This window comes from Bubalus kerabau, chromosome 22, assembly GCF_029407905.1.
Source record: "Bubalus kerabau isolate K-KA32 ecotype Philippines breed swamp buffalo chromosome 22, PCC_UOA_SB_1v2, whole genome shotgun sequence".
Classification (NCBI taxonomy): domain Eukaryota; kingdom Metazoa; phylum Chordata; class Mammalia; order Artiodactyla; family Bovidae; genus Bubalus; species Bubalus kerabau.
The window spans coordinates 17,053,664-17,067,027 of NC_073645.1; the positions used below are offsets into that span (position 1 = coordinate 17,053,664).

At 36.0% G+C, this 13,364-nt stretch overlaps 1 protein-coding gene across 6 annotated transcripts in view; it reads left to right on the plus strand.

Moving 5' to 3' along the window:
• The window catches only part of EXOC6 (exocyst complex component 6), a 177,389-nt gene that overhangs the window by 142,927 nt on the left and 21,098 nt on the right, over positions 1–13,364 (plus strand). The window lies entirely within an intron of this gene.

Sequence of the window (13,364 nt, forward strand, 5' to 3'; positions counted from 1 at the left end):
ACATGTATACCTGTGGCGGATTCATTTTGATATTTGGCAAAACTAATACAATTATGTAAAGTTTAAAAATAAAAAAAAAATAAAATAAAAGATATAAAAAATAAAATAAAATAAAACTAATCCTAGGTACTTTCTTCCTTCAAACAGTCATCATTTGACAGCAAAAAAATTCTCTTTACAAGCATATAGCCCACTAGGGAATTGTTATAAAAGCATAGTTATAAATATTAATAAACATTTCAAGTCTTTTTGGTTGATTTACTTATCAGGTATGTGCAACTTAGAGGCATTAAGTCCAGATTGACATTTCCTCATCAAGGTAATTTCTTGAAGAGATTTAAGTGAATAAAAAAGTCTGTTCTAAACATTTAGAATTCTGACATTAGAATTCTAAAACATTGAGAATTATTACAAGTACATAAAACTGTTAAAAGATTAATATAGAAATAACCAGTTAATATAAAACACAATTTTAAAGTATGGTCGTTAGTATGCAGTGAAAGTGAGTAGTGGATAGAAAATTTTGATGAACTAGCTTTTTATGTATTAATTTTTCTAGTCTTAAAAGAGGCTTAAAATTATTTTCCCTGATTATTAATGCTAACATTTAATCACACTTTCTTCTTGTACTTATCTATTCTAAAACAGGATGCAGCTAATTCTTTAAGTCCTGGACCATGGTGATATAACATGAATTTTATGATTTCAGAGGCATGGATTGAATAATAACTTGATAACAATAGTTACTTTTCACCTATATTTGTTTTTCAGATTAACTTACAAATAGTTTAGTGGTAAAATTCTAAGTATGGAAATTGGCCAAAAAGAAAATTTGTTTTGAAAGCTTTAATCTCATATAAGGTGATATAATTTTTTTATCAGTGTCAGTGATTATTTAAATAAGGATGCCTTAAAGTTTCAATAGTGTTATGTTCCTGCCTTCATAAAGATATTTCATAGCAGCATATTATTTTAACACTTTTATGTAAAGTAGTATATCACCAAACATAAAGAGGGTGCTAACACTTTTATTTACATTTCAGTTGAATTTCTGCACTTTTCCTTCTTTTTTTCCTGGTCTGTGATCCATTTCTGTCTTAATAGGGCAGCTGACAGTTCTTTTCAAGTGTACTTAGAAAGGCAAAAGAGCCCTTTTCATAGTACTTATAAGAGGTCATGCTTCTGTTTTTCAGTTTGAATTTGATACTGCTTCACGAATTGCTGGGTATGAAAGATTAGGAAGTAGGTCCAGTGGTCAAATTTTACCTGCCCACCCGGACTTTGCCCTGAGGTCAAACTCCTGGTACTTGCTGTTCTGAATAGAGGAGTTGATGACAAGTATGAGCTGATACAAGAGGAAAGTTAGAACCATATCAAAGCTGAAGGCAAGAGAATTGGGACTCAGTGAGAGACTGTAGCTAAAAGATGGATCATCAGAATTGCCCTCTTCTAAAGAAAAGGAAATAGCTGACCTGTGAGTGAAAAGACTTTATCATCCTGCCAATCACATGCTTGCTAATGGAAGCCAGTTATCTCAACAACATTTTTTTTTTTTCCTCTCTAGCATTTATTGTTTGTTGATTTTTTTTTAATTTAATTTAATTTTATTTTTAAACTTTACATAATTGTATTAGTTTTGCCAAATATCAAAATGAATCCACCACAGGTATACATGTGTTCCCCATCCTGAACCCTCCTCCCTCCTCCCTCCCCATTCCATCCCTCTGGGTTGTCCCAGTGCACCAGCCCCAAGCATCCAGTATTGTGCATCGAACCTGGACTGGCAACTCGTTTCATACATGATATTTTACATGTTTCAATGCCATTCTCCCAAATCTTCCCGCCCTCTCCCTCTCTCACAGAGTCCATAAGACCTACTGACCCAGTAGACAGTATGGAGGATTAGCAGTACTGGTACTGTCTTATGGGAGTATCCTTCCTCGCTCAATTTTAAATGTGCTGTTTGAACATGATTTGTCTGTGTATACCTTTTTAGTAAGTAAAGCCTACTATCCTTCTACCCCCAGTTCTGAAATGAAGTCACTAAATGATGACGGACTTTGATACACTTGTTTGTATCTGTTTTCTTTTACAAAGACCATCTCTTTTGTCAAATATAATCTTTCAAATGGATTTCAAAAGAATTTCAAAATATGTAAAATGAAAACCTTAAAAAATTTAAATATTTTATTATAAGATTCTTTATATAATATATAGTATTCAGTAATACATTTTAAAATAACTCATTCTTAATACATAGCAAAACTTCACTAAATGTCACTGAAAAAAGAGGTGTCCCATATAACTGAATTTCCCAGGAAACTAAAGATTAGTGTTTAATCACTGAAACTTTTAAAATGTAGCCAAGTTAGTGAGAAACTTTAAAAATATATCTCTCACCTTCATAGCTTTTTATTGAGCATAATTCTCACAGTAGACTGAGCATTCATGGCTCACTAATAATCCTAATACCAAATCCTCTTTACTTGGTCCTATTTCACTTTGTGATAAATTAGACTGGCAAGATATTATTGCTGCATCTGACAATATCTTGATAATCCTTCAGATAATAGGGAGAGCTTGAGGTAGGTTAGATGATAATGCAGTTAGATAGGTTTGAAGCTAAAAAAACAGTCTCTTCCCCAGAGAATATTGGCTAATGTATCATTATCACCCTCAAGCAGTATGTCCTAAAGTGTCTTTCCAGGAACATTGATTTCTCAGGATGAGAAGAGATTTCTTTAAAAAAGATTCTAAGTCAGCTAAGTTTAGGAAACACTTTATACTCTAATCCCCTCTTAGAGACTTACCACGTGCATTAGAATTGTAAGGACTGAGAAATGGTTTGGTAACCCAACATTACCTAAACTCACAGAATACATCCCTTGCTAATTTGGAGTTGTATTACATGAACATACTTTGGGAAATGCTGCTTTAAGTCAGGATTCTAGCAACACCCTCTCGATGTCTGTCTTTGACAGTTTGGGATGAACATATTTTTTAAGTGATGACTTGGATAAATACATAGAGGAAATATGAATTATATATATAGATTACACAGAGCTACCTAAAATGATAGCAGACAGAATCAAAGTGCTGTCTGTAGACTAGAGTGATAAGCCAAAGCCAACAAAGTTACATTTAGCAAGAAAAATATTGAGTGTTCTGTTTAACTTTTTTAAAATTAAGTTTTTAAAAATACAGAATGTGGTAAATCTGACTTTTATTATGAAAAAGATCTGGTTGTTTTAGTTAACTTTTAAATGAACCAGCAGTGTGCTGGAAATTCTTAGACTGCATTAATGAATGTGTGATATTTGGGTTAGACTACTGTGATTTGAGGCTGTTAAGACTGTGCTTTAAGTATTGCATGATTTGGGAACACATAAGAGAGAATTATAAGGGTAATGAGAGATCAGATACCTTGTCATATGAAGAGCCTTTAAAGATGTGATACTAGGGGACTTCCAGCAATCCAGTGGCTAAGACTCTGTGCTTCCACTGTAAGGGCCATAGGTTTGATCTCTAATTGGGGAACTAAGATCCCACATGCCTTGTGGCTAAAAGAAAAAAAAATCTGGGAATATATAGTCTAAACCGTTAGAGAGGTATCCTTTTATAGTGAAAATCAAATACGTGGTTCTTATTAGCCTATATTTGAGTCATTTTCTATACCATTTTCTGCTGCCTATTACAGTTCAGCTCAGTTCAATTGCTCAGTTGTGTCTGCCTCTTTGGACCCCATGAACTGCAGCACTCCCAGCTTCCCTGTCCATCACCAACTCCTGGAGCTTGCTCAAACTCATGTCCATCGAGTCGGTGATGCCATCCAGCCCTCTCATCCTCTGCCGTCCCCTTCTCCTCCTGCCTTCAGTCTTGCCCAGCATCAGGGTCTTTGTCAGTGAGTCGGCTCTTCACATCAGGTGGCCAAAGTATTGGAGCTTCAGCTTCAGCGTCAGTCCTTCCAATGAACATTCAGTGCTAATTTCTTTTAGGATTGACTGGTTTGATCTTCTTGCAGTCCAAGGACTCTTAAGAGTCTTCTCCAACATCACAGTTCAAAAGCATCAATTCTTTGGCACTCAGCTTTCTTTATGGTCCAACTTTCACATCCATACATGACCACTGGAAAAACTATAGCTTTGACTAGACAGACCTTTGTTGGCAAAGTAGTGTCTCTGCTTTTTAATACGCCGTCTAGGTTGGTCGTAGCTTTTCTTCCAAGGAGCAATAACCCTATGCCATAAAAATTACAGTTTTTCTTTTCCAATATAGGATTAGATTCCATTTTCAAGTATTCTATTTCTGGCAAAATAGAGAAAAGAGGAGTGATCATTCCTCTGAACTGTGTGTAGAGAATTTTAGAGAGAATTCGCATTGTGTAAGATATATTTGGAACTCACAGCACTTTTCAGATAAATGTTTTATTGAAATATAACATACATTCAAACAACTCATAGGTATACTATTGCTAATTTTTGACAAAGTGAATACATCTCTGTAACACCCAAATCAAAAAGAACAACTTGACTAGGAAGTACCCCGAAAGAGACCACCAGCCCTCACTGTACTTCTCCCTCTCAAAGGATAATAACTTTAATGATTTCTAACACCACAGATAAATTGTGTCTGATTTTGGACTTTGTGTGCATGGAATCAGGACTTCCCCTGTGGCTCAGTTGGTTAAGAATCTGACTGCAAGGCAGGTTCAATCCCTGGGTGGGAAAGATCCCTTGGAGAAGGAAGTGGGAACCCACTCCAATATTACCTGAAAAATCCCATGGACAGAGGAGCCTGATGGCTTACAGTCTATGGAGTTGCAAAGGGTCAGGTACAACTGAGTGTCTAAGCATATAGGCATATCTATATATGTGGAATCATGCACTTCTAGCTTTTTAGTTCTGTCTTCTTTTGCTCAGTATTATGTTTGTGAAATTTATCCATGCTGTTACATGTAGCTATGGTTCATTCATTCTCTTTGCTGTGTAGTCTACCATTATATAAATATACTGTAATTTATACATTGATGGGATATGAATTGATAACAGTTTTACTGTTATAAATTGTGTTAACATGACATGCTATTGCATGTCTTCTGATGAATGTGCACACATTTTTGTTGAGGTATTTTACCTAGGAGTGGAATTGCTGAGTCAGGGGAATAGGTTTATAATCATTTGTAATAGATACTGTGAAGTAGTTTTTCAAAGCAGGAGTACTACTTCATACTTCAGCCAGCGGTGTAGAAGAGTTCTTTCTGCTCTGTGTCCTTGCTATCACTTGATATTAGTTGTCTTTTCCTTTTCAGGCTTTCTAGTGGGTATTAAATACTTTTACATTGTGGCTTTAATCTGCATTTCCTTGATAACTTATAAAATTGAGCTCCTTTTCATTTATCTGTTGTCTATTTGAATATCCTCTTTTGTGAATAACCTTTTCAAGTTTTTGCCATTTATTTTTCAATTTGGAGAAGGCAATGGCACCCCACTCCAGTACTCTTGCCTGGAAAATCCCATGGATGGAGGAACCTGGAAGGCTGCGGTCCATGGGGTCGCTGAGGGTCGGATTGTCTACTTCTTACTGATGTCTAGAAGTTCTTTGTATATTCTGACTATGAGTCCTTTCTCAAGTGTGTGTATTGCAGGTATCTTCTGCTCTGTGAGTTGTCTGTTAACTCTTACTGATGGCTTTTGATAAATAAAAGCTCATAATTTTAATGAAATCCAATTTATCATTTTTTCCTTCATGATTAATCAGTTCTTTTCATTGTTCAATTTAAGAAGTCTTTACCTACCCCTGAAATTGTAAATGTTTTCTTCTAAAAGTTTTATTGTTTTACCATTCGTATTTAGGTTTACAGTGCATCTGGAATTGATTTTTGTGCATGGTATAGAGTGTAAGGTTCAAGATTCATTATGTTCCATATGTTATCCAGTTGGCCCAGCACCATTTATTGAAAAGAATTGGCTCTCATAGCATTTCAATGTAAAATAATTATAAAACACAAGACTTTGAAACATAAATGATATGTATTTCTAATATACAAGTAACATGCTTTCTGTTGTCCCCCAGTTAACTGTATGCTTATAGTTCATGATTCATCCATTCCTCATTAACAAATTAGTTATAGGGCTGAGGTTTAAAAATAGCAGCCTAACTATATCCCTACCACATCAAAGGTATTTTTAAAAATAAAGCAGTTCTGGAGAAAGTATTCATAACAATACAGGTAACATAAAAGAAAAAAGCAAAGCGATAAGCCCATGAAGGCAAGAATCATGCCTTTTTTGTTCACTACTGTACATCTATTGCTTAACGCTATTCCTGGCAGATAGTAAACAATCAGTAAATGTTGAATAAGTGAATGCAAATTATTCAGCTATATTAAAAAATATTTTTGGTGTGTAGGTATTACCAAATATTCCTAATTGGGTATTAGGAATTGGGATACTCCATGTAAGTTAACGTTCCCTATAAAAAACATACTTTAAAAGAAATAAAATTTTCTTTACTATTTCAGTTATTTTTTATGGGAATAGTTCTAAAAAATACATGACACATTGCTCTGCCTTTTCATGTAAAAGTGTAAGCATTACAAACATTTCTTGATTTCTCTTGATCATTTAGGGATAGTAAAAGAAATGTTGTCATTGCTCCAAAACCAACTGTTCTTTTACGGATAAAGAAATATTTTTAGTAGGAGAATTATAGGAATTTAGACAAAGGCAGTATATGCCTTAACTGAGCGATCAACAATGACTAAATATAAACTAGAACTTAAATAAAGCAACATTTATTTGGAACAGTGAGTCATGAAGAAAGTAGATTATAGTCAGTTAATTTTAGGAAATCCTGAATATTGTGTTTTTCTCTTGTAAATTCACAATTTTATTAGCACATTGAAGGCTTTGAGAGTCCTATAGTTAAGGTATATCCCTCCCTCCCACCACCACCATCAGGCTTGTTTGAGTATAAAATACTTTAAAAAAAAAAAGTCTCTGGGGACTGCCCTAAGACTCCTAGCTCCCAATGCAGAGGACTCAGGTTCGATTGCTGTTCAAGGAACTAGATCCCATATGCCACAACTAAGAGTTTACATGCCAAAACTGAAAGATCCCGCGTGCTGCAGCTAATACCTTGTGCAGCCAAATAAATAAATAAATAATTTTTTTTGTAAGAGAAAGAACAAAAAGTCCAAGTATGAATCCACACAAATATAGTCTTTAAAAAAAAATCTCTTACTGTCCTGCAAATCAATGCTCTATAGCACAGTTTGAAAACACTGAATTACCTGGACTGCTGCAATGCGTTAATCTATGGATTTCTAGAACTATGTTCTGGTTAAAACAGAAGCCTGTGAAAGCAAATAGATAAGCCTTTTAGTAGATAGATGAAATTTAAATATTAAAACACAGATAATACAAAAATGATGAAAAATAGTAGAAAGCTTTCAAAAATAATTTGTTGAACTTCCTTTTTAAAAAACACATTCAGATGATTTTATGAAGGATGGTAATTACTAGAGGATTAATGCTGCTTAGCTTCAGTAAACCAGTCAGTCAGTCATACAGAATAACTTGTTTTTTAAGAAGAATGAAACGGTAATACAGGATTGCTTGTGAAGAATGAAGCGATTTAAGAGGGAAATTAAAATACCAGCTCATATGGAGTTCAGAGCCTAACAGTTGTCACATTCCTTAGTGAATCTCAAGGCTATTGTTATTGAGCCACTGTATGCATACTTGGAGAGAAATAAAGAATATATTTGCTACTTTTTTTTCTCCATTAGTAATGCACTGTAAATGAGATGAGAAAATTTTGAAAGAGAGGTATTTTGATAAAATAATCAAGTTCTATATTTTGTTTGTTGTGAAGAACATCTCCTGGGTTGCCGTTTCCTACTCCAGGGAATCTTCCCAACCCAGGGATTCTTCCCAACCCAGGGATTCTTCCCAACCCAGGGATTCTTCCCAACCCAGGGATTGAACCCACATCGCTTGCATCTCCTGCATTGGCAGGCAGATTCTTTACCATGGTGCCACCTGGAAAGCAAATACATTTGAAGTGACTTTTTTCAAGATAATTGTACCTTTCCTTAAGACAGAAAACCCTAATACCTTCCAAATTAAGAATCTTAAAGCCAAAATGTCACAAAGAAAATAGTATTACTACTTAGTGGTACTAATAATGTGGTGAAAAAACTTCTGTGAGTCCTTTAGGAAAAGGACTCACAGAAATTTTTTGCTCGGACAGTTTGTTGTGTGTGGAGGTATATGTCCTCAGTTGTACTCTGCAACCCCATGGACTGTAGCCACATTAACTTAGCCGTAAGCACCTTAAGATACAAAAAAGAGAAGAGTTAGGGAAACAAAAGCTGCTTTATTCAGTTTGTCTCTTTTGCCTATCACCAAGTCCTCCCTGGCAGCAAAGGAGGACTTGTACACCTAAAAAAACTTTTACCTTCCATCACTTCGTTGATCTGACTTAATTTAAAGAATATGTTTTTTAAAAGTCATTTTGTGACCCTGCATATGCATCTTTTATTAATGGTACCCAGGGAAGGTTCTCTGCCTCCCAGAAGAGTCAATGGACATTCTGAATTCTGAATTTAAGCCCATTCCTTTTAGTTTTTTTTAAAAACATTATCAATTTCTGGAACTTGACTGTCCATATCCTGAGACAGTGTGACTTCATATACTTGGAACAGGAGTATAGTACATGCCATTTTTTAAAGAGGCAGCCCCTAAAACCCCTCTTCCCTTTGCAGATCTGTTTTCTTAATTACATATGTCATTAACACACATGCCATTTTCTTTCATGATAAATTCCAAATCTGGACCTCTCAACCTGCATGAGGTAACTCAACAGCCCATTAGCCATGACTATTACTGATTTGACTGATTCTTATATTCTACCACTTTATAGACAGATCTGTTAGGAATGATTTGCAGCTTTTTATTATTATTATTGTTTCCTTAAGCATTCAACTCCATGAGCAGGAATTGGTTATAACATAGATTGCATTGCATAAAGGTCCTTACATGCCTTAAATCAGGGATTCTAACCTGGGGATCACAGGTTGGTTTAGATTTATACAAAATCTTTTCTATATGTGCATATTTCTGAGAAGAGGGTCCAGTATTTTCAGTAGATTCACAAAGGCATCATATGTGACCTAACAGCAGTTATCTCGCCACCACTGCTCCTGGGAAACTGAAAACTGAGCATGCACACACACCTTAAGACACCTTTGCAACAGGAAGTGTATAAGTAAATTAAACATTTGTTAGTGAAATCCTAGAAGTATTTGTAGTAAAAGGCATTATGTATGTATGGATTGTCATTTATTTATTTACTAATTGATTTATTCAACAAGTGTTTATTGAGTGCCTTCTATAGCCAGCTACTGGGTAAACAATTTAACAGCAGGCAATAAAAGAGCTACACAATCTGAGAGATGAGTTAGCTAGTATCACAGAAGATAAAGTTGAAGATAAAGACTGTTCGATTCAGAAAGGTATCTTGACTAATAGGATGGAAATTAAGGAGTGTAGAAAGAAAGCCATTGAAGAATCCAAATGGTGTGCTGAGGAGGACATTATTGTAGAGGAAATCGTCTAATATGATGAATTCCTTCTTCTCTTAATAACTACCGTGTGCTGTTAGGAACTGTTTCCTGAACTATTTCAATGATTTAGTGAAATCTGTGTGGGAAAATGGTGTATAATTTACTTATGGGAGAGATCTTTTTCATGACATGCTTAATGTTTGTTGCTAAAATTAGTGGATTGTGTGAAACTTGCATTGTAGGGATCATTAGTTCATTGAGTCAGCAGTTACCATCTCTTTGAGTATACTATACTTCATCAGGGTGATGGCAAGACTGGTGTGCCAGCTCTGTATCATGTTAAACTATGAGTGTAGTTCCTTCTAATAATATTGTTTAATAAGGGAAGTACCCTGGGAACCCACCTCTCTGTTCTCATTACCACTCTCACCTAATTTCTTCTATCCTTTTCTACATAGTCTGACAATCTCTCTCTAACATGCCCTCAAATAGTTATAAAATTTAGGAAAGAAGGTCAAGTGTACTTCACCAGAGAAAGATAGGAGAAACCTGATAAATATATACTTGTGTTTGACTCAAATTGAACAACTTTGGTTTCTACCTAAAAGAGAAGGCAATGGCACCCCACTCCAGTACTCTTGCCTGGAAAATCCCATGGATGGAGGAGCCTGGTGGGCTGCAGTCCATGGGATCGCGAAGAATCAGACATACATGAGTGACTTCACTTTCACTTTTCATTTTCATGCATTAAAGAAGGAAATGGCAACCCACTCCAGTGTTCTTGCCTGGAGAATCCCAGGGACGGGGGAGCCTGTTGGGCTGCCGTCTATGGGGTCGCACAGAGTCGGACACGACTGAAGCGACTTAGCAGCAGCAGCAGCAAAGGGACATGAACGAGCCTTGAAAGTTATGAAGGAATTGTTAGGCCATAATTCTTGCCTTGGAGACTGGGTGTCTGCCAAGACTTTACTTTGAAATTTCTGTCTTGTTACTAATCTTGAGGCATCATAACATACAATTCTTTTGCCACTAGTCCAGTTTATTCTTTTATGATGAGGAAGAAGGCACTTTTAAATAACAATTATTTCCACTATAATTAAACAAATCTTCTTTTGTTTGCATTATATTTGTTACTATATTGTATACACATTCTGCTTGCTTAAACATGCCCCTCTGACTACTTCACAGGAACTTTCTTTAGAAGTTTTAAAGTCTTTGACTTCTTAAAGTATTAATGGGATTTGCCAAAGTTGTAGTATCCAAATGCTTGACTAGATATAGTAGCAGGACAACAAGCTTGTTCACACAGCTCCTCCAGCAAGCATTTTTCCCTTCGACAATCCTAAATTCATTTGAAGTGCCAGAGAATTAAAGGAAGACATTTTGGGGGTTTACTTCTGAATATAACAAGATCAGACATCTCGCAAAGTTTACCTCTAAGGTCCAGATATTAGAAAAGTATGCTGCCCTTTGGGAGAGCTTAGATTAGGAAGGATTAGGCTGTACCTGAATGGCTTTGCCTTTCAGTGTCGTAATTCTGGTGCCTTACAGCTTACGAACTTAACTAGGTATGGAGTTTTATGCTCATACCTTCTTTAGTTATTGATTCAAATTTTAAGCTAATAGATTTTTGTGATATATTTAATTAAGGGTAAAAGTTTGGAGCTGTTTTGTAGTTTTGGAAAGTTGCTCTCTCAATGATTTTTTGAAAGCAAGGGGGAAAAAAACAAATAACATAATAATTACAAAAATAATACATGTTCATGGTTCTTTTTGGTTTTTTAAGTAATTACAAATTTACAAGAAGTTACAAATACAGTTGAGAGAGGTCCTATGTATACTTCACCCAGCTTCCCCAATGGTAATTAATGTTTTGTATAGTTACCTGGAACGGGAAGTCAAGTGGGCCTTAGGAAGCATCACTATGAACAAAGCTGGTGGAGGTAATGGAATTCCAGTTGAGCTATTTCAAATCCTAAAAGATGATGCTATGAAAGTGCTGCACTCAATATGCCAGCAAATTTGGAAAACTCAGCAGTGGCCACAGGACTGGAAAAGGTCAGTTTTCATTACAATCCCAAAGAAGGGCAATGCCAAAGAATGTTCAAACTACCGCACAATTGCACTCATCTTACACGCTAACAAAGTAATGCTCAAAATTCTCCAAGCCAGTCTTCAACAGTACATGAACCATGAACTTAAGATGTTCACGCTGGATTTAGAAAAGACAGAGGAACCAGAGATCAAATTGCCAACATCCATTGGATCATCAAAAAAGCAAGGGAACTCCAGAAAAGCATCTACTTCTGCTTTATTGATTATGCCAAAGCCTTTGACTGTGTAGACCACAACAAACTGTGGAAACTTCTTAAAGAGATGGGAATAGCAAACCACTTTACCTGCTTCCTGAGAATTATGTATGCAGGTCAAGAAGCAACAGTTAGAACTGGACATGGAACAACAGACTGGTTCCAAATTGGGAAAGGAGTACATCAAGGCTGTATATCGTCACCCTGCTTATTTAACTTATGTGCAGAGTACATCATGCGAAATGCCAGGCTAGATCCAGATTGAAGCCCAAGCTGGAATCAAGCTTGCTGGTAGAAATAACAATTACCTCAGATACGTAGATGATACCACCCTTATGGCAGAAAGTGAAGAGGAATTAAAGAGCCTCTTGATGAAAGTGAAAGAGGAGAGTGAAAAAGCTGGCTTAAAGCTCAACATTCAAAAAACTAAGATGATGGCATCTGGTCCTATCACTTCATGGCAAATAAATGGGGAAACAATGGAAACAGTGACAGACTTTATTTTCTTGGGCTCCAAAATCACTGCAGATGGCGATTGCAGCCATGAAATTAAAAGACGCTTGCTCCTTGGAAGAAAAACTATGACCAACCTAGACAGCATATTAAAAAGCAGAGACACTACTTTGCCAGCAAAAGTCTGTCTAGTCAAAGCTGTGGTTTTTTTCAGTAGTCATTAATGGATATGAAAGTTGGACCATAAAGAAAGCTGAGCACCAAAGAATTGATGCTTTTGAGCTGTGGTGTTGGAAAAGACTCTTGAGAGTCCCTTGGACTGTAAGGAGATCAAATCAGTCAATCCTAAAGGAGATCAGTCCTGAATATTCATTGGAAGGACTGATGCTGAAGTTTAAACTCCCAATACTTTGTCCACCTGATGTGAAGAGCTGACTCATTGGAAAAGGCCCTGATGCTGGGAAAGATTGAAGACAGGAGGAGAAGGGACAACAGAGGATAATATGGTTGGATGGCATCACTGACTCGGTGGACATGAGTTTGAGCAAGCTCCAGGAGTTGGTGATGGACAGGGAAGCTTGGCGTGCAGTCTATGGGGTTGCAAAGAGTTAGACATGTCTGAGCGACTGAACTGAACTAATAGTTAACTACTGTTATTAAAATCAGAAAATTAACATTACATGCTCCCTGTTTAAAACACAAAAAAATCAAACATGTAGCAATGTATAAAAAGAAGGGCCTCATTTTTTTCCTCCTCGTCAGTCTCTCAGAATCATTGCTGTGTTTCCCTGTAGACCTTTTAAAATGCACATTTAAACACACACACATGCATCCACTTTGTGCACACATGTAGAATTCTTGGGGGGGAATGATCATATATGCTATAATTTGCATTTTTCATGCAATACTATGTTGTTTCATATGGGTAAATATGAATCTTCTTTACACTTTTTCATTTTTTGTTTGTATAAGTGTGCATTTGGGCAAATATGGAATATTCCTTATCTGTAAGTATTATAGTATGATTAATTTTG